Source organism: Dipodomys spectabilis, unplaced genomic scaffold (assembly GCF_019054845.1).
Source record: "Dipodomys spectabilis isolate Male_0828 unplaced genomic scaffold, ASM1905484v1 ptg000176l, whole genome shotgun sequence".
NCBI classification, from domain to species: domain Eukaryota; kingdom Metazoa; phylum Chordata; class Mammalia; order Rodentia; family Heteromyidae; genus Dipodomys; species Dipodomys spectabilis.
The window spans coordinates 5,869,407-5,889,338 of NW_024870853.1; the positions used below are offsets into that span (position 1 = coordinate 5,869,407).

Sequence of the window (19,932 nt, forward strand, 5' to 3'; positions counted from 1 at the left end):
ATGTGGAGAAAAAGCAAGTTTTATACACTATTAGTGGGAATGTATAGTGGAAAACAGAGACCCAAATGTAATAAAAGTGGCATGTTAAAGAGACACCAGCACTCCCATGTTTATCATAGCACTATTTACAATTACTAAATCTAGCTCAACCCTGTCCATCAAGGGATAAATAGATAAAGAAAATGTACACTCATACACAGAGACATACACATAAACACACAGAGACACATAGGAATAGTAGTGAGCCAGAAAAAGCATAAACTTCTGAATATTAAGGCAACTTAGTCCATTTGAAGGACTGGTAAACATTAAGGTAAATAAAGTAAGTCAATCCAAGAAAGGTAAGTACAACATGACTTTACTCTTAATGCATATATGCAATCTAATAGTAAAAGTTAAAAGTATAAAAATGATTTCTAAATCCTGAGAATGGATAAAAGAGAGATCATGTGGAGAATTTGATCAATAGGTATAATGTCACAATTAAGAAAAGTTTGGTATCAGTTGGTGCTGTAGGATGAATCTGATGCACAGCACTGCATTATAAATCTCAGGTTAGAATATATGTGTTTGAATGTACTTACCATAAATAACCAAAGTTTAAAGACATGTATATGCTAACTACCTTAACTATGTATGATGTGAGTCAAAAACATTGCATTGTCCCTCATAAATATGTGTAAATATTGGAGGAGTTATGGTGAAAATTTATTGAATTCTGGTTTAGCTGTATGTGTGTATTCAAGGGAAATTTCAAACCAAGGACTTTTGAGAAACTTTACTGATGACTAATATACCAATATGAAAGTAAACACTATCAAGTAACAACCTTCTTTCAGAAAATGTTCTAATACCTATATGTCCTATGCTTCTGATACAGATTTGGGGTTCCTCTACCTAGGTGTTTTAAATATTCCTTTCATATCCTTTTACTCTCTGCTTTTCTTATCTTCAGCATCTACTTGTTATCAGTCAGCTTTTTTAAACAGGTAGAGAGTCAGTCTCTCCATTGGCCTGTTCATCTGAGCATCATATCATGCAGTATAGACTTGTGAATTTCAAGGTGATAGGCAATCACTAGGTGAGTCTTCTGACAACTTACTTGTCCTTCCAAAAATCCTTTCATGAATTTGAAAGAAAGCTTGTTTGTCTTTCTGTTGTGTATGGGCTACAAGAAGGCTGCATTTTTAATGCATTTCTTAGGTGATATGGTAGCAAATAGTCAGGTTAATAGCCATGTTCAAATCTACACTTCCAAGTCTTCATCAAGATTTACATTTTTAGGATGGTGCTGAGATCTGGGGGATTAAGAGTCAAAGACAGCCCAGGCAGAAATGTCTTTGGAACTTCATCTCTAATCAATCAGCAAAAACCAAGGCTGACAGCATGGCTTAAATGGTAGAGTTTGACCAATAGCAAGCAAGCCAAGAGGACACAAGACTCTGAATTCAAGTATGGATACTGAGAAAAAATATTATCCATTTATTGTTCAATAAATGTTAGTGCGTACCTGCCCTGAGAAAGATACTGAAATTTTAGGAGTAATTACTGCTCATTCAAGGAATTAGTATGCTTTGGATACCAAAGGAATACTGAGTCCTCCTGTTTTTTTTTTATTGTAAAGATGCTGTACAGAGGGGTTACAGTTACATGAGTAAGGTAATGAGTACATTTCTTGTTGAGCATTGTTACTCCTTCTTTGCTTTTTCTCCTATTATCCCTTCCCTCCCCTCCTAGCCCACTCACTCCCTGAAGTTGTAAAGTTCATTTCCAACATAGTGTCTTGTGAGTCTCATTGTTGCAATGGATAATCCTGTGTCCTTATTTTAGCATTTTGTTAATTCCCTTGCCTCCCCAAATTATATAAATGCATGTACAAGATGCAGACTACCAAAATCAAATACAGTGACAGCAGGAGATGTACCATAGGGGGAAGAACACACAAAAGTACCAAAAGAAAATCACATAGTACATTTAAAACAACAACATTAACAAAGAAGGAACTTTTGTATCCCTGTCTTGGGGTTCATTTTGCTTAGCATCATCTTATATAGATTTTGAGCTTTTCTGCTCATTTGATAAGATCATGCTAGATGTATACTAATAATTGCATTATAAGGGAATCCATGGGACCTATATTTCTTTGGGTCTGGCTTACTTTATTTAATATAATTTGTTTCCAAGACTTTCCATTTCTTAACAAATGAGGTAGTGTCAGTTTTTTCTGATGGAAACATAGAATTCCATTATATATGTGTGTGTGTGTATATATACATATCATATTTTTTGATCCATTCATCTACTGAGGAGCATCTGGATTGGTTCCATATCTTAGCTATGGTAAATAATGCTGCAATAAACATAGGTGTGCTGGTAGCTTTATTATGGCTTTGTTTGTGATCATTTGAGTAAATACTCAGAAGTGAGAAGCCCATGGATTTGGAGTAGATCTTCACTAGCCATACAACAGACAAAGGCTTCATATCTAAAATATACTTACAACTCAAAAAATTGAATCCCCCCAAACAAATCCTCAAAGAATCAATCACCCAATTAACAAGTGGGCTAAAGACTTAAGAGAGATTTCTCTGAAGAGGAAATAAGAATGGCTAATAGACACATGAAGAAATGCTCAATTCTCTGGCCATAAAGAAATGCCAAGCAAAACAATATTGACATTCCACCTCACCCCAGTTAGAATGGCTATAATCAAGAGATCTAATAACAACAGATGCTGGTAGGGATGTAGCCAAAATGTAACCTTACTGTACTGTTGGTGGAAGTGTAAACTTGTTCAACCACTCTGAAAAGCAGTATGGATGTTCCTCAAAAGACTACTCATAAAGATCCCCTATGACCCAGCAGTCCTGTTTTAATGTTGAGAATGTTCCAAGAAAAATTCTTGCTGCGTTCCAACACAAGGTGAGTTATTAAGTATATCTTCAAGAGTTGACTTTGGGTATTCCAACAAATCCTGAGATAATCTTGAAATGTCTTATCCAGAAAAGAAATATGGGGGATTGGACTATTCTGTTATGCTTCTTATCTAAAGGGGGGAATGCAACAGTGATCATATGTGTTCAAACCATATAATTAAAATTACATTACAGTCCAGTAATATGGCTAAAATATTGAGTACTGATTCTGCTGAGGAACTCTTTATATATTCTTTCCAGTCTTTATAATAATCTTGTGAGATATAAATGAATACCTCCAGTTAAGAGATCCGAACATTAATACCCAGAAAAATAACATGATTTTCCTGCAGCCACACACACATAGAAACCCAAAGAGGAAGGAATGGTAGTGGCCAGATATATGGATCCAAAAATTGTGGTATCTATACACAATGGAATATTATGCAGCCATTAGAAATGACAAAATAATGGCATTTGCAGGGAAATGGATGGAGCTAGAAGGAATCATGTTGAGCGAGGTAAGCCAAGAACGAAGAGACAAACGGTACATGGTCTCCCTCATAAGTGGATGCTAAATCCAAAAGGTTAGGTGATACGACAAAACTAACAGGACTTAAGAAACAAAGAACTCCCGCTCATCTGGTTGAACCACTACTAAATATCCTCATGCTGCTGATCACAAATATGGTATATAACATGTGAACACTGTTATATATTATAGACTGTGGTAGACAATTTGCTCCAGGGAAGTTAGAATGAACTTGTGACTTTGAAATTATGTAATCATTTAATCACAATCAAAAAAAAAAAAAAGAACCTCGGGGAAGGGAGGGAGGGAGGGGATGGTAGGGGGAAAACAATGGAGGGGGTAACAATGTTCAAGAGGAAGTGTACTCATAACCTCACTCATGTAACTGTAACCCTCTGTATAGTAGCTTTACAATAAAAAAAAAAATAAAATAAAATCTATGCACCTTGGAGCTGGGAAGGTGGCTCAGTGGTAGAGTGCTTGCCTTGCATGCATGAGGCCCTGGGTTCGATTCCTCAGCACCACATAAGCAAAAAGAAAAAATCTGGAAGTGGCGCTGTGGCTCAAGTGGTAGAGTGGTAGCCTTGAGCTAAAGAGCTGAGGGACAGCACCCAGGCCCAGAATTCAGGCCCCACAACCGACACACACACACACACACACACACACACACACACACACACACACACACACACATATGCACACACAAATCTGTGTACTTTGGAGTCTGGCATAATTGAATTCAAACTCCAGCTCTACCACATTCCAGATGATGTCACAATTTTTGAAATTTTTAATGTTTTATCTTCTCAGGAGCAATTGGAAGAATTAAATAAATGTAGTAATAATGACCATAACACATTTCTCAGATCCAGAGTAAATGTTTGGGTAATGTTACCACAGCCTGTAACCCAGGTGTTTTTACACACTCAGTTTCTATCTTTGTTCTTAAAGACCAGATAAGACTGCAGCTGTGCAGTCCTTGGGGCAACTCCTATTCCAAGCAAGAGAGTCCTGTCTCCTGACCTAGTGCCTCAAATTTATCAGTAAGACGAACAAAGCCAGGCCTGGATGGTTCTGGGCTAGGAAATGTGCTCAGTAATCTACACCTTCTTTTCAGTCTCATCCATCCTCTCTAAAGATTTTATACACAGGCTGGCCAGTACTCACCCTGGGCCACAGATTCACCTCTGACTGTTTGGTAGTTTATTGGAGATAATATTCTCATGAACTTGCCTGCTCAAGCTACCTCTCTTTGAACTGTAATTCTCAGATCTCAGTCTCCTGAGTAGGCAGGATTACAGGGATGAGCCACTGGCACTTAGCTGAAGGACTCATTTTTAGTTCACAGAGCATTATGCCTTGTTTTGTCTGATATTCATACTCATTCTTCAGGAAAGCTATCCAGACTTATTTTGTCAAGGCCATGATTCTAATATTTCAATATTCAGGCTTGATATATTTGTTAGACTAGTGCCTCTCACTTCTCCTTAGGGATATTCTAATTTAGCAAATCTAGATTAGGGAGGTATTTCCATGCTTAATCAGCCTCCCAGGTGATTCTACTGTAAGTGTTCCTTAGTAGAGTATTTGCAAATTCCCAGATTAGAATGTGTGAATTATTTACCTATCAAATGTGTTCTGGTAGCTGGCTGGACTTCTGTAGGCAATGACTGGTCCAATTACTTCCTTTATTTAGAGGTGCAGTTTGTAGCTATGAATTTTGATTTCCATCTAGACCCTCACAAAAGAGGTGTTCAGGGTCAATGTTCTTCCCTTATTGAGACATTGTGATGTGCTGGAGAACACTTTGCTATGTAAGGAAGCTATTTGGGTATTGACAGTGTAATCTGAATCAGGACTCTCACTCTCTGAATCTCAGTTGTTCTTCTAGAACATGGGGTTCTTTTGGCATTTCTATGGAGTTCTACCTCACAGAGATGTCCTAAAAATTAAGTGACATGAAACAGGTTAAGAAGCTAACAAGGTGCTTTATGCAGAATGGAGTTCAGTGTTTGTGAAGTGGTTAAAACCAGTGTCTCGGATCTACTGTTTAATCATTGAAGTCCTTCTGTGCACCCCAGTTAGTCTGTCTCTTGATATAGGGAGGCATTAATAGAATGATTTCGAAGGTGTGTTGCAGTGTAATGATGTGGGTCTAATCTCAATTCTGTGTTGTGGGCTGTGGGACAAGGTTCAATGCCAGAATTGACGTAAGGTTTTTTGAAGTAGATCATCATCTTGTCAACATGTAGTGTTGCCAACCAGTCCTGGTTTGATGCATTACCCTCCCTTTTTTTTCTATCTCCTTGCTCTTTGACCTTGCTTTCCAATTCTGCCTGAGAATGACACATTTTTGATAGCAAACAGAAAGAGGGAGCTTTCTAAGGCAGGAGAAAGTACAATGAAAACAACAAGATGCCGAATAGTTTCTTTGGTGTGGATTTCATTACCTCTGAGTAGTTTCTTGTAAAATATGGACGAGTTGGTGTTTCAGAGCTTTCCCAGGAGGTTTTATTTGGTAGTTATGTTGTATACTAACTTTGGTATTCATTCAAGAAAGAGCAATGAGGGAAGTCAGAAAAGACTGGGTGGTATGGTTGTAAAGTTGTTTGCTTTATAACTGCAAACAGGCAGTGGCTTAAAAAGTCATAACAGAGTTGGAGAACCTGAAGTTTGTGGAACAACAGTCATTAAAATGATTCCCAGGGGTCAGAAGAGCGGAGACTTAAAAAAAAAGGAATTCTCATGCCACACTCCTAAATGGATGGCATTGCTAACATTAATAATAGCCAACAGTGCCTTTTTATAGTGTTTACTCTGTGCCAGGCACACGTCTAGACAGAGTTTCACATCTTAACTCTTAAACTGCATAATAATCTACAGGGCAGGTACTGGTGGTACCATCTGCATATTCAGATCAAGAAAGGAGTGATTTAGTGATTTGCCCTTAGTCATGCATAAAGTATGTGATATAGCCTAGACTTGAATATATGTCCCCCAGATATGTGCTGTACTGCCTTTCAGGTATGTATAAAACAGCTAAGGAGGCATGAGGGTAATGTATTTGTGTTGTGAGGTACTTCATAGTTATCGATAAGGGTCAGTTTTCCCCACACATCAGAGAAAGATTGAAAAATAAAGAAGTTCAGATCCTAATTGACCTGCTTCCCCAGATTATTATCTCTTATCACCTCATAACTGGAGCGAAATCAATAGATCTGAAGTGTACAGCATTCTTTGAGAAGCTTTCTTTGAATAAGGCTTTCTAAATGCAACACAAATACACACTATTTACTTCCATATTAGTTTTCTTGGGTTCCCCAATTATTTCATGGGGGTAGTTTTGGCAGATGTGTTTGTCTTCATTTTACAGATAGGAGAACTGAGGAGCAGAAAGGATAATAGACTTCCCTAGGGTCACATAAAACATGAACAGCCGACCTAGGACAGTCATTCAACCTATATATATTTATTGAGCAATTATTAGGTGCCAGGCATTGAACTAGGCATCTCTAGTTCCTAGAAAATATTCTACTGTTTTCTGGGAAGCTGTGTTGAATGTTTATCTGTGTTTCATGAATATGAGCCCCCATTGAGTATCAACTTAGGAACTCTGATTACATTTGTTGTCTTATTGAATCCTTCTGTCAACTGAGATTTGTGGCTATATTTTCCAATGAGAAAGCTGAGGAGTAATGCAGACTCCAGACCCAGTTTGAGCTGGCTTCCTTTTTCCTCTCTAGAGCTCCATGTCAGGCTTCTGCTGCAGCACTGGAACATCCTTCTGACAAACTCTGCTGAACACATTCCTAGGAACACTGAGCCCAACATGAACACATCTTTTCATTTATCCCTTGCTTTGTCTCTAGGTCTCTCAGCAGAATCATAAACAAGCAAACAGAAGCAGTCAGGTTACTGAGAGGAAAAAAGGATATAAAATGTAGTTTGGGGGCTATATTCAGGGTCTGCAATCCTGCAAATGCCCAATGTGTTATCCCAGCGCAGATCACAGAGGGATGGAAAGGGACTCCTGCAACTCCTCTGAGACCTGGCCTAGTTCTGATGCTCGAGATTCTATTGCTAGTTCCAGCTGTTGCTTCTTAGTCCTCAAGCCTAGCTGGCATTTTTCAGATGAAGTATTGAGAAAGACAAGAGGGTGTGTGAGAAGTTTTCTCAGAAACAGATTGTGTCTCTTCAGGGCATGGTGGTCAGTTAGATTGAGACAGTTTCTTTGGATTCCTTGTAGGGAGGGCCCAAGGATCAATCTCCTGGTGATATTTTCTCCAGCCATAGCCAAAGCTAAGAGGATAGCTAATTATAATAGTTACCAAATGACATGCCCAACATCAGTTTGCTTACTCACTTTTATACTCCAGGCAAGGGGAAGGGATATGATTCTTTGGGTCATCTCTTAAACTTTGAGAGAAATGTAGAATCATGTGGTCTTTTGGACAGAAAGACTTTCTAGAGTGAACTTGTCTACCAGTTATTTCAGATTATTTGTATTTATTCTGTTCAAAAGGGTACAGTGGGATTCCCTTTTTCACCCACTAACCCTTCCATTCCCAATGCTTTCTTCACATGTGTCTTGATTCATTTTGCCCTCAATCAGTGTCATTTCATTTTATGGTCAAAGAAAGTTAGAACTAGAAGGGGGTGTTATTCCACGAGAGGCTTTGTAATCTAAAAAGTACTGCACAGATGTAACTGATTATTATTGATATCTTGCCCAGCCTTCACAGTTGAAAATGAGGTAACTGAGGTCTTTTGGGATAAAGAGACTTGCCAGAAATTACGCAGGTCATGAAAGACAGCTCCAGGTCACAGACCCAGGTTTTCCTTTCTTTTCCTTTCCTTTCCTTTCCTTTCCTTTCCTTTCCTTTCCTTTCCTTTCCTTTTTTTACAATGTTTTTTTTTTCAGTGTGCTTACAGGCTCATTCAGGATTCAGTAAACAACATTACACTGTCTCTTAAATATTCACACAGATATGCTCTTATGAGTTACTTCTTGACATTCTTTTCCACAGGCCAAATCTTGAGAACAGAAGTCTTTTTCATCTCGATGACTTATTTCCAACTCTCTTGTCCTTCAAATTCTCTGAGGAGGAGCTGTGTTCTTCAGTAACACAGCTGGCTATTGGACTAGCCTAGAGATGACTTTTGGATGTTTTTCTTTACCGAAGCAGAATATAATGGAGGTAAGATAAGTAGGAGTTGGCATTTTTCCACAGGTACTAGATTCCGGTATACTGAAGCCTCTGTTTGGTATCAGTATGTACAATAGGCTACTATTTGCTATAAAATAATAACCATTTACTGAGTGCTCAAAATGTGCCAAAGACTATGTTTGGTGTATTGTAAATATGATCATAGTTACTGTAGCAGCTAGATGAAGCTATTATCAACACTATTTTCTAAACAAAACAAGTCTCAAAGAACTTGAGTAACTTGCACAGTTGACAGAACTACTAAATATTGAACACAACATTTGAATCTGAGTCAAATGCCCAGGCAATTTTCATTACAATAAGGTGCTTCTGTGAAGACTAGTATTTTTTTCCAATGTAGGCTTTACAGGTATTAGAAAGTAGTATCCCATATCCATCCATCACCTTTATAGATTCCAGATAGTATGAATTGCATATAGTATGAAGAAAACAAATTTATGGAGGCTTGTTGTTTTCAAGTGGAAATTATCCTTGTCTGAGAGTGAGGAGTCATTCATAAATCTTTCAATTTGTGAATTTAGGCAAAAATTTTTTAACTCAGTACCTCAGTTTCCCCACATATATAAATGGAAAAGATAATTGTTTAAGTTTCCTCATTCTCTGAAATCTTCTCCAAGATGCTGCACCAATCTTTCAGGATGTCTTCTCTAGAAAATAGGTGACAGATTGTAAGTGTGAAGAAGTTTCTTGCCAAGTGGTGGTTAATTCAAGTATGACTTGTCACAATGAGTTCCATTTCCAAGAAGGTCCCTCTCTTCATTATAACTTTTCTAAAAGGAGCCAGAAAATTATGTGAACTCTTGGTCCTTATTGTATGATATATTTTTTAATTGAATTAGGAGTATCAATGAGTAGAGATTCATATGCTGTTGAAAGTAAGAACCTTAGCTGGTCATCAACGACTCACATCTGTAATCCTAGCCACTAAGGAGTCTGAGATCTGAGGATCATAGTTCAAAGCCAGTCTGAGCAGAAAAATCTATGTGACTCATGTTTCCAATTAAACCACCAAAATAACCTGAAGTGGAGGTATGTTTTTAGTGATAAAGTGCTAGCCATTAACAAAATGCCAAGAGAGAGCACCCAGGTCTGAGTTCCAGGACCTCTGGCACAAAAAAAGAAAAAGTAAAAGCCTCAGATTCAAGTTGAAAAAGGCTCAGGAATATAATGCTTAATAAGTATTCCCAGGTGCTTTGATACAATGTATGCATGTATGTATTTATATGTATGTTTGTGTATATTCTTCAGTAGCAAATATGTCCTGGTTTTATTTCTTTATGTGTCAAGCTGTTTGAAATATATAAGATATATTTTCCTATCCATGGGAAACAATATCTAGTGGGCAAATCAGACAATGAAATAGACAATGTCATGGAATTGGTGTTAAGAGGATAAAAGAGCTGTGCCCAGCATATGGTGAAATCTAATACAAATCTCGAGAAAAATTAAGATATGGAACCAAAATTAAGATATGGAACCAAAACAGATGCCCCTCATCTGCTGAGGGGCATCTGTTTTGGTTTCATATCTTATCAATGATAAATAATGCTACAATAAACATATTTGTGCTTGCAGCTTTAGTGTGCCTTTGTTAGTGATATTTTGTGCAAATGCCCAAGAGTGGGATTTCCAGATCATGGGAGAGTTCTATTTTTAGTCTTTTGAGGAACCTACATACTGCTTTCCAGAGTGGTCCAAACAATTTATATTCCAATTAACAGTGTAGTATTTTTCCCTCTTGGCCACATCCCTGCCAGCATCTGTTATTATTTGTTTTCTTGATAATGGCCATTCTAACTGGGGTGAGATAGAATCCCAATGTAGTATTGATTTGCATTTTTTTATAGCCAGAGATGTTGAACATTTCATCATGTGACTATTGTGTATTTAATTTCCTCTTCAGAGAAGTATCTTTTAGGTTCAATGGTTTCCCTCATTTGCAATAATTAATACATGTGTGGAATGGTCCTAGGAGAGGATCACAATAGCTCAGTAGCTATGTACATATGACCATATAAAATGTTGCTAATCGAAATGAACTCCAAGATATGGAAACAAGAGGGTTTTCTTTTTTCTTTTTAATGTACTGTGGGAAGTTATTTCTTTTTTCTTTCATTTTTCCCCTGTTGTCAGTTTTTGATTGTGGTACCCTGTGTCTTGTATATACATTTATCTGACTTGGGGAAGGGAAGGGACAAAACAAAATGATAAGACAAAGGATAAAGGGCAAACCAATGCAACAGTGATACTCACAAGACTATGTTGGAAATGAACTTTACAGCTTAGCAAGGAGGGGAGTTAGGGGGGTGGGAAAGTAGGAAAAAACAAGGGAGGGTGTAACAATGTTCAACAAGAAATGTACTCATTATCTTACATATGAAACTGTAAATCCTCTGTACATCACCTTTACAATAAATAAATATAATATTTAAAAAGATACTATAATTTAAAAATAAAAAATAAAAAGAAGTTAATCTGACTTATTGTCAACCAATTTCAAGTTCTCTGATGGTCAAAGAATTTTCCTGTACTTCAGTGGTAGTTTATTAAGGTTCAATCTTATCCATGGTTTGAGGTCCTAGAGATCTGGAAGTGAAATCAAAAGTTCCCCTGTTCAATTTAAGTAAGCATTTGTCTGCTTTATTCTTCAAGATCCCCCTAAAACTTTTTAGTCCTCTTAATAACGTCACCACTAGTTCTTCATTCCATTCTGGTGCCCCGGAAGATGCTAGACCTAAAGTAGGTAGGTATTCCGTTAGTATTTATTGGCTATATTTCGTAGGGTTCTTATCTCCTTATATGTCTTTTAAAATAGCAAAGTAAGCACATATTTACCTTTATAATACTATAAGAAGTATATGAAATTGGACGAAGAGGATATAGAAGAAAACTCATGCATAGCTCCACTGTGTCAATATCAACATTGGTGGAATTTGAGCATATTTTGAACCAGGCTTTTGAAACACAATTTTATTTGTAGATTTTTTCAAATATAAATAAGCATTTATATATATCTTTCTTTTTCTGTTAATATTATATCATTTTTCTGTTACCAGGTACTGTTCTTAATTGCCACTTTTAATTATGTTTAAGTATAGGAGTTACCATTTAACAAAGCAGTTTATGAAAACATACATCTTGATGAATGTCACCCCTTTCAACATTCTCATCCAACCCTCCCCTAACTACCCCTTCCCCTCAGTCTTCTTAATTTTGTAGGCAATACATTGAATTATTTACTGCATTTCCCCCTTTTCCTATTCATTTATCTACTCCTTTTCCCTTGATCCCACTCCACCCCTTTCTAGTACCTTCTTTCTAGTGTTTTATTTTTCTAAACTCTGATTTTGCCTTTCTAAAGAATTACACTAGTTGAATTCTTCCTTGAATCTACTGTACCTCAGTTAATAAATTTGTATATACTTTCTACATTTACTTATAAGTTCTTAATTGCCATTTTATGGATGCATCATAGTACTAAGTTCCTTATCTGGGGGTATTTTCATGATTTAATTTTGCTATTACAACTTTACTATCTGATATTACAAATAAGTACCAATGAATATCAAGCAATCAGGATCTTTCAATTACCAGAACCACTCCTTTCGAATTTTGTCTTACTATATTCATGAAGTGGAACAACAGTGTAACCTATACCTTCTTCTTTTCCTTTTCTTTTGTTTTGTTTTGGAAGTACTAGACTTTGACCTTAGACAGTTGATTTACTACTGGAATCACACACCAACTATTTTTGCGCTGGTTGGTTTTGAGATAAACTTTCACTTTTTCCCTAGTCCATCTTGGACAGCAATCTTCCTATTTACAGTTCCTGCTGTAGTTGAGATGGGAGGATTGTGTTACTATGCCAAACTTTTTCTATTGGAATTGGGTTTCATGAAGTTTTTACCTAGGAATGGCCTGTAACAATGATCTTCTAAATCTCAGACTCTCACATTTCTGAGAGACAAACATACCATTGTATCTACCTACTGGTTCAGATGGAGGTCACAATAACTTTTTGCCTGGACTGTCCACAAATCATGATCTTTCTGATCTGTACCTCCCAAGGAGGTACAGATTATAGGAGATTATAGGTGTGAGCCATAGGCACAGGTGCTCAGCGCCTCCTCCTTTTCTTTAAATAATAATAGGCAATGAACCCAATAAGTTCTTACTACTGCTCTACAATAATACTATGTTAGATCTCCTAGTTTAAGTGTAAGTAGCATGAATCCTAAAATGGGGTATAGTTAGGAAAATGTCATCATGAACAGGAAAGTCTGTACATCACAAGCAACCCAAAGACCATATTATTGGTGTTGCATGCATGTTAGGGGCTGTATAACAAGTGGAAGACTGAGAAGAAAAGAAATTTTTAGCTTACTTGCAGAAAGAGAAATATGAGGAAAAATGGTCAGCTCTTCTCTGGTCAGTTTGGGAATACTTCCTGACAACATTGCCACTGCTCGCCATCATATATTATTTTTGGCCTGAGATATGTGAACATGTGGCTCTCTATGGGATTGAGTAACAGTGTGTGTGTGGGGATGAGCTTTTCTCGTATTAGATATGGTTTTGCAATATGATAAGGTAACTGAAAGAGGCCAATGTTTTTTCCAAGAGTGTTCTGAGAGACACTGTGTCATGGAACGACGTGACTTTGATGACATGGCACCTAGAATGTCTGAGTTAGTATGGGGCCATCAGAAGCTCTGAATTATAAGGACACAGGGAAGGAAGTCAGAGAGAAACTGTAGACATGATTTATGAAGTAGAAAAGTCTGATTGGCAGGGAAAGATTAAAGGAGCTATGCTTCTCTAGACATACTTGATGAGGAAGCAGAGCAAATAGACCACATGGTCCTCTATAAATATCTGGAAGTCATTAACACTACTAGATGTGAAGAAATTTGCTGGAGCGGAGTAGGGCAGGAGAGCTAGGATTCATAGATGGAGGTAAAAGTAAATACATGAACATGGCTTCCTCTAAGGATGCTCAAAATTATTATTAAATTTTTTGACAACAAATACATTAAGAGTGAGGATCAGAGAAAATAGATTTAGGCCCATGACACTGAAGGAAGTTCCTTGAAGTCTATTTCTATATCAGGTAATATTTGATGGGTGAGGAGAAGCAAGAGAGAGGATAGGGAAAACTAAGGCAATGGGGGAGGACTTGAGAGACTTGAAATGGCTATTTTTGTGATAGTAGGGATTGAACCTAGCAATTATCACCTGCTAAGTAAGTACTCTCCCTCCTTAGTTGTGCCACGTGCTCTTTCCTGTGGAGTTGATGGTGGTAATGGCATTTGAACTCAAGGCCTTTTACTTGCTAGGCAGGTGTTTTACCACTTGATGTATGCCCCCAGTCTTTTCTTGCTTTAATTTTTTTCAAATAGGTTCTCACATGTTTTAGCTAGAGCTGTTCATAGCCTCTGATCATCCTATCTCTGCTTCCCAGATAGCTGGAAAAATAGGTCCATGTGTTTAACTCTTTTCTCGGGCTGTTTAAAATCATAGTCCTCCCAATCTCTGCTTCTTTGTATTTTGATTTTGAGATGGACAGTCCTTAACTTTCCTTGAGCTGGCCTTGAATTCCCCCCTCCTCTCTCTGTCTGTTTCTGTCTCTGTCTTTCTGTCTTTCACCCTCTTTCTCCCTCTTCCCTGACACCATTATCTATCCAGGATGTTTAACTAGACACTATCCATCCACATAATTCCTTCATTTTGTCTTTCATCAATTTAATAGTTTATGAGATCTTCTGAATTTCATGTCCTAATTCCCTTTCTAATTCAGTCTCATCCAGAAAAACATCAAATGTATAAATATAGAAAGCACACCTGTTTCAGCATTCACCTCAGTTACTTCACAGCATTGTTATTATTCATTGCTACTATCTGAGTCTCCCCTTACTACAGGCATAATATACTAAAATGGATTTCTTTGTATGTCAGCCAAAGAAGCAGATCATTTTGGAAAAGGGAATGGTGTTCATCTACTCTTTTCACCTGTCCTAGAACATCCTGACTCCATCTCACCAACCAGCATAGATGTGGAGAAGCATGTCTGTAATTTTAGCTATGTGGTAGGCATAGGAGCATAGGATCATGTTTTGAGGCTGGCTGAAAGCAAAAAATGGGAGACTGTCTGAAAAATAATTAGAGCAAAAAAGGGGTTTGGGGCTCAAGAGGTAGAGCATTAGCTTAGTCCCCAATTCAAGCTCTAATACCACCACAAACAATCCCCCAATAATTCCAGGTTACCTATTTAGTAAGCGGAAAATTCCATAACACGGCACAAAAGGTCACTCAATACACCATCTTGTTTTCAGTTTAATTTTCCATATGCCACATTCTCACCTCAAATTCTATGTCACCAACTTAAACTACAAACAAATACTCCCAGGCTTACTCAGAATGCCACCATCTTTCCAGTTGCTGTTTCCAACACCTTGTTAGGGGATGCTATGGGTACTTAGTAATGTGGCATCTTCATTCAATGGTTCTCATTGGGAAGGGAGGGTAGGGTATTGTTAGGCTTTTTAACATAATAATGAGAAGGCTCCACTCAATGGAATAAAATTTGAGAGTACGAGGAAAGCAGGCATATATTTTACCAAAATAAAATTATTTTAAAAATCAAATGGCCTTGTGTCAATTGGCCTCTATCTGTTATTTAATCTTTTCTCTTTACTGTGTCCATATTTATATTACCACACTCATAATTTTATTAATGTTTCCTAAGAACTATCTTTTGTTTCCAATGATTTTTCTCTTTCTTCTTTCATCTCTGTTCTGCAGTTGATCTTGTTATGTAATTTAAAAAATATTTGCTTATTTTGTTCAGTTATCAAATTTCCATTGTGCTCTTTCCTATATTTCTTTTTTGTGGATGTGTTGAAAGTGGGACTTTGAACTCTGGCACCGGGAACTATCCAAGAGCTTTTCTGATGGAGCTCTAACACTTGATTTACAGCTCCACTTGCAGCTTTTTGCTGGTTAATTCGAGATAAAAGCCTCAATTTTTTTCCCCCCAGGATAGCTTTGAACCTTGATCCTCAGATCTCAGCTTTTGACTAGCTAGGATTATAGGCATGAGCCACTGATGCCCAGCAATAGGTAATTATATTTCCTCTTCTTTCTTACCTGTTCATCTGTGCAATGTATTTCCACTTGCTTTTTGGGCATATATATACATGGTACTAAGTGACTTTTTGTCTCCTAATTTTTTTTGTTTGTTTTGGGTGGTCATGGGGCCTGAACTCTAGGCCTAGGCACTGTCCCTCAGCTCTTCAGCTCAAGGCTAGTGCTCTACCACTCGAGCCATAGCACCATTTCTGGCTTTTTCTGCTTATGTGGTGCTGAAGAATCGAACCCAGGGCCTCATGCATGCAAGGCAAGCACTCTACCACTGAGCCACTTTCCCAGCCCTTGTCAACTAATTTTTGTCTCCTAGATTTGTCTCCTAATTCCTCCATCTGTGTTTTCTCAGAGTTGCCATTTATCAACTATCTTTCCTTACAAGTCAAAATTCTCCTCTCATTTATTTTCTTTTTTTCTATGCCAAATGACCTTGGATTGTATCCTGGACACTATGAGTATTATGTCATGAGATTATGAATCCTGTTTAAATTCTAAGGAGAATGTTGATTTGTTCTGCATGATCTTTTTAAGCAGACAATTCACTACTATGTCCAAGTTGACAAATTGTAACCTGTATCCTGTGCACTATGGTTTTAGTACCTGTCAGATTCTAGATTTTCTAAAGTCATTTTTAACCTGTTGAACATGAAACCTGGGAAATATTCTAACCTGTAGCTCAGGTCTCTAGGTACTGGCACAGTAATAAACATGCCTGGCTAGCAGGGAAATGAAGTCAGAAGTTCATGTATGAATATACAGCATTGTTCTTTACATCTCTCCTCTCTCAGTGATTAATTTTTCCAGCTCTGAGCCATAATCTCTCTTCATATCCTTCTTGGAACTATTTGTGCATTCAAGCAGAGAGGAAAGAGAGAGGGAGAGAGAGAGAAGCAGACACAGAGGAAGAAAGGCTATTGGAATTTGTCCATTGATCTTAAGATCTTAGCACCTGTGGTCAGAAAGAGTGATTGTCTTCCCTCAAAGTTCTAGGACTTTCCAGACACACATTATTCCTTTCTGTGTCACTTCAACTGCATGGAGATCTGAGATGCAAAAGAAGATCTAGAGAAAGAATTTAAAAGATTCACCTGGACATTTTCCCTAGTGCCTCTTAGCAATCTTTATCTATCTTCTTAGTATAGTATAGTACAGTGGGGGCTCACGCCTGTAATCCTAGCTACTCAGGAGGGTCAGATCTGAGGATCGCAGTTCAAAGCCATCCCAAGTAGGAAAGTCAGTGAGACTCATCTCCAATTAACTACCAGAAAACTGGAAGTGGAGCTATGGCTCAAGTGATAGGATGGTAGCCTTGAGCTGAAGAGCTCAGGGACAATGCCCAGGCTCAGAATTCAAGCTCCAAGACTGACCAAAAAAAAAGTAAAACTTAACTTCTCCAGGAGCTCTTTGTTTCAGCATATTCTGTGCACTTGTATGTTTCTGTCTTTGAAACCAGAATCCAGGTCTAGCAATAGCAGATGATAAAAGTAAAGATAAATTGGGGCTGGGAAGGTGGCTCAGTGGTAGAGCACTTGCCTTGCATGCTTGAGGCCCTGGGTTCGATTCCTCAGCCCCACATAAGCAGAAAGAAAAAAGCCGGAAGTGGCGCTGTGGCTCAAGTGGTAGAGCGCTAGCCTTGAGCTGAAGAGCTGAGGGACAGCGCCCAGGCCCAGAGTTCAGACCCCAGGACCGGACCAAAAAAAAAAAAAAAAACTAAAGATAAATTGATCACTAATTGAATGCTTCCTCTGATGTCCTCAAATCTGTCTGTGTTTGTGTCCTCAGTTGGTCTGTGCATTCTCTCCATTATTTGTAATTGCATTTATATTTCCTGGACTGTGGTCCCATTTGACTCAAACAGTATCCAGTTTTCTGCTGAAATTGCCCATCTGGTCATATATGTAGTATCCTTTGCCACTAGACCCTTTTAGCATATTACATATCTGAAAATGTGTATGACTCTTCTGTTGACTTGGAATAGCATGTAAAAGTTTGGGTGAGTTTATTCAGGATTCGAGCTGGCTCCTAATTTTATTATTGATGTTGCTACTATCAGAATGACACAAGCTTCTAAAGTATTTTAGGATTAAGATCTGTTTTTTTTTTTCAACTTTAAGAGTTGCCTGGATGTCAACTCTTCTTCCCCTGTTCCAACTTCACACATAGCTTTCAGCCATCACTATATGTTTGTGTCACAGAGATCTCTTCCTGCTCATGTGTCTTGCCTAGGAGTGGACTGAAATATATCTGATCCTGATATTTTTAATTATAGTTTTTACTTTGGAATTTGATATAGATTTTTTTTCAGTCGTGGGGCTTGAACTCTGGGCCTGGGTGCCATCTCTCAGCTCTTTAGTTGAAGGTGAGCGCTTTACCACTTGAGCCACAGCACCACTTCTGGTTTTCTGAGTGACTTATTGAAGATATGAGTCTGATGGAGCTTCCTGCCCAGGCTGGCTTTGAACCACGATCCTCAGATCTGAGCCTCCTGAGTAGCTAGGATTAAAGGCTTGAGCCACTGGTGCCTGGCTTGATATACATTTTTATACAACTGATTTCACCTTTCTCTGTGTGTGCTTGTCCTGTGGTTTGACATCAGGGCCTGGAAGGTATCCATGATCTTTTTTATTTATTTATTTATTTATTTTCTCAAATCTAGCAAGCACTATACTATTTGAGCCACAACTCCACTTCTGGGTTTTTTTTGTAGTTAATTGGAGATAAATCTCAGACTTTCTTACCTGGGCTGGCTTTGAACTTCAATTCTCATATATTAGCCTGATGAGCTGAAAAGATTATAAGCGTGAGCCATGGGCACCTAACTGATTTCATCTTTTAATGCATTTAGGCTTAATTTAGTTACATTTTTTCGTTTATCATTTTTCTAATGTGTGGTGTTGTACCTGGTTTCTCTTATTTATCAAATATTTTCATCCTATGTAGTTATGTACTCTTTTTTTGGCAAGTATTGCTTGTTTGTGCTTTTCCTTTCCTTTTCTGTTTTTGGCAATAGTGAGGTTTGAAGTTTGCCAGGTAGGCATTCAGTTGCAGAACCATATCTCCAGCCCTTTTTATATATTCAAATGTTTTTTTTTTCTTTCATGCGATTGTTTCTAACACAATTATAAGATTATTTCTTTGTTGATTTGTATGTAACTCCCCCACGGTATAACCTCTGCTTTCACTGAATTTGATGTTGTTATAAATTGTGGATGGGAAGGGAAAAAAAACAAATCATTTAAATAGGGATACAGGTGGAACTATTGCCACAATGAGACAAACGAACTTTACAACTTTGGTGGGGGGGTGAAGGGGGGGGGGAGATGGGAAGGGATGGGAAGGTGAAACAAAGGAGGAGGCTACAATGCTTGATGAGAAATGTACGCATTGTCTTGCCTATGTAATTGTAACCCCTCTGTACAGTATTTTCACAATAAAAATAGATAAAAAAGTAATTTTATTGTTACTATTAGGGTTCTGTACAGAGGGGCTACCATTCCATAAGTCAGGTAATGAATACATATTTTTCTTTAGACAATATCACCTCTTCCTTTACTTTCCCCCAGTTCCCCCTTGCCCATAAGTTGCATAGGTTATTTTCCACATAGTGTATGCTGAATAGCATAATTGAATTTGTTCACCTTTCCTTTCTCCTTTTCTGTGCTTCTTCCCCCCTCTTCCAAAGGGAAAAAAATGTAAAACCAAAAACTAACACCACCAATGACAATAACAACAACAACAAACCCAGAGTTCCATCTTTTAGAGTTCATTTCAGTAAATAGTATTTTAAATGTTCAGCGAAATTACACCTCTGGGTTCCTCCACTAAAGGTATCCTCCTCTAATCTGATTGTGTGTGAATGCCTACAGTACCATGTAGGTTATCATATACAGTTACATTTTAGATTTTGCTTTCACATATGAGAGAAAACATACACACCAATTATTATTTCTCTGAGCTTGGAATGATTTGTTCTAGATCTTTTCCTTGCAAATGACTTAATCTTATTCTTCCAAATGGATGCAAAAAATTCTGTTGTGTATATATACCACATGTTATTGATCCACTCATTTGTTGTAGGGCTATTGTGAATAATGCAGCAATGAACAGGGATGTG

At 37.7% G+C, this 19,932-nt stretch overlaps 1 long non-coding RNA gene across 1 annotated transcript; it reads left to right on the forward strand.

Annotated features, from left to right (window-relative positions):
- The first annotated feature begins 1,615 nt into the window (after positions 1 to 1,615).
- LOC122120598 lies at positions 1,616 to 19,371 on the forward strand. The gene is made up of 3 exons (XR_006149752.1): positions 1,616 to 1,677; positions 17,807 to 17,811; positions 19,350 to 19,371. It is a non-coding gene; the product is annotated as an uncharacterized LOC122120598 (long non-coding RNA).
- The last annotated feature ends 561 nt before the right edge of the window (positions 19,372 to 19,932 follow it).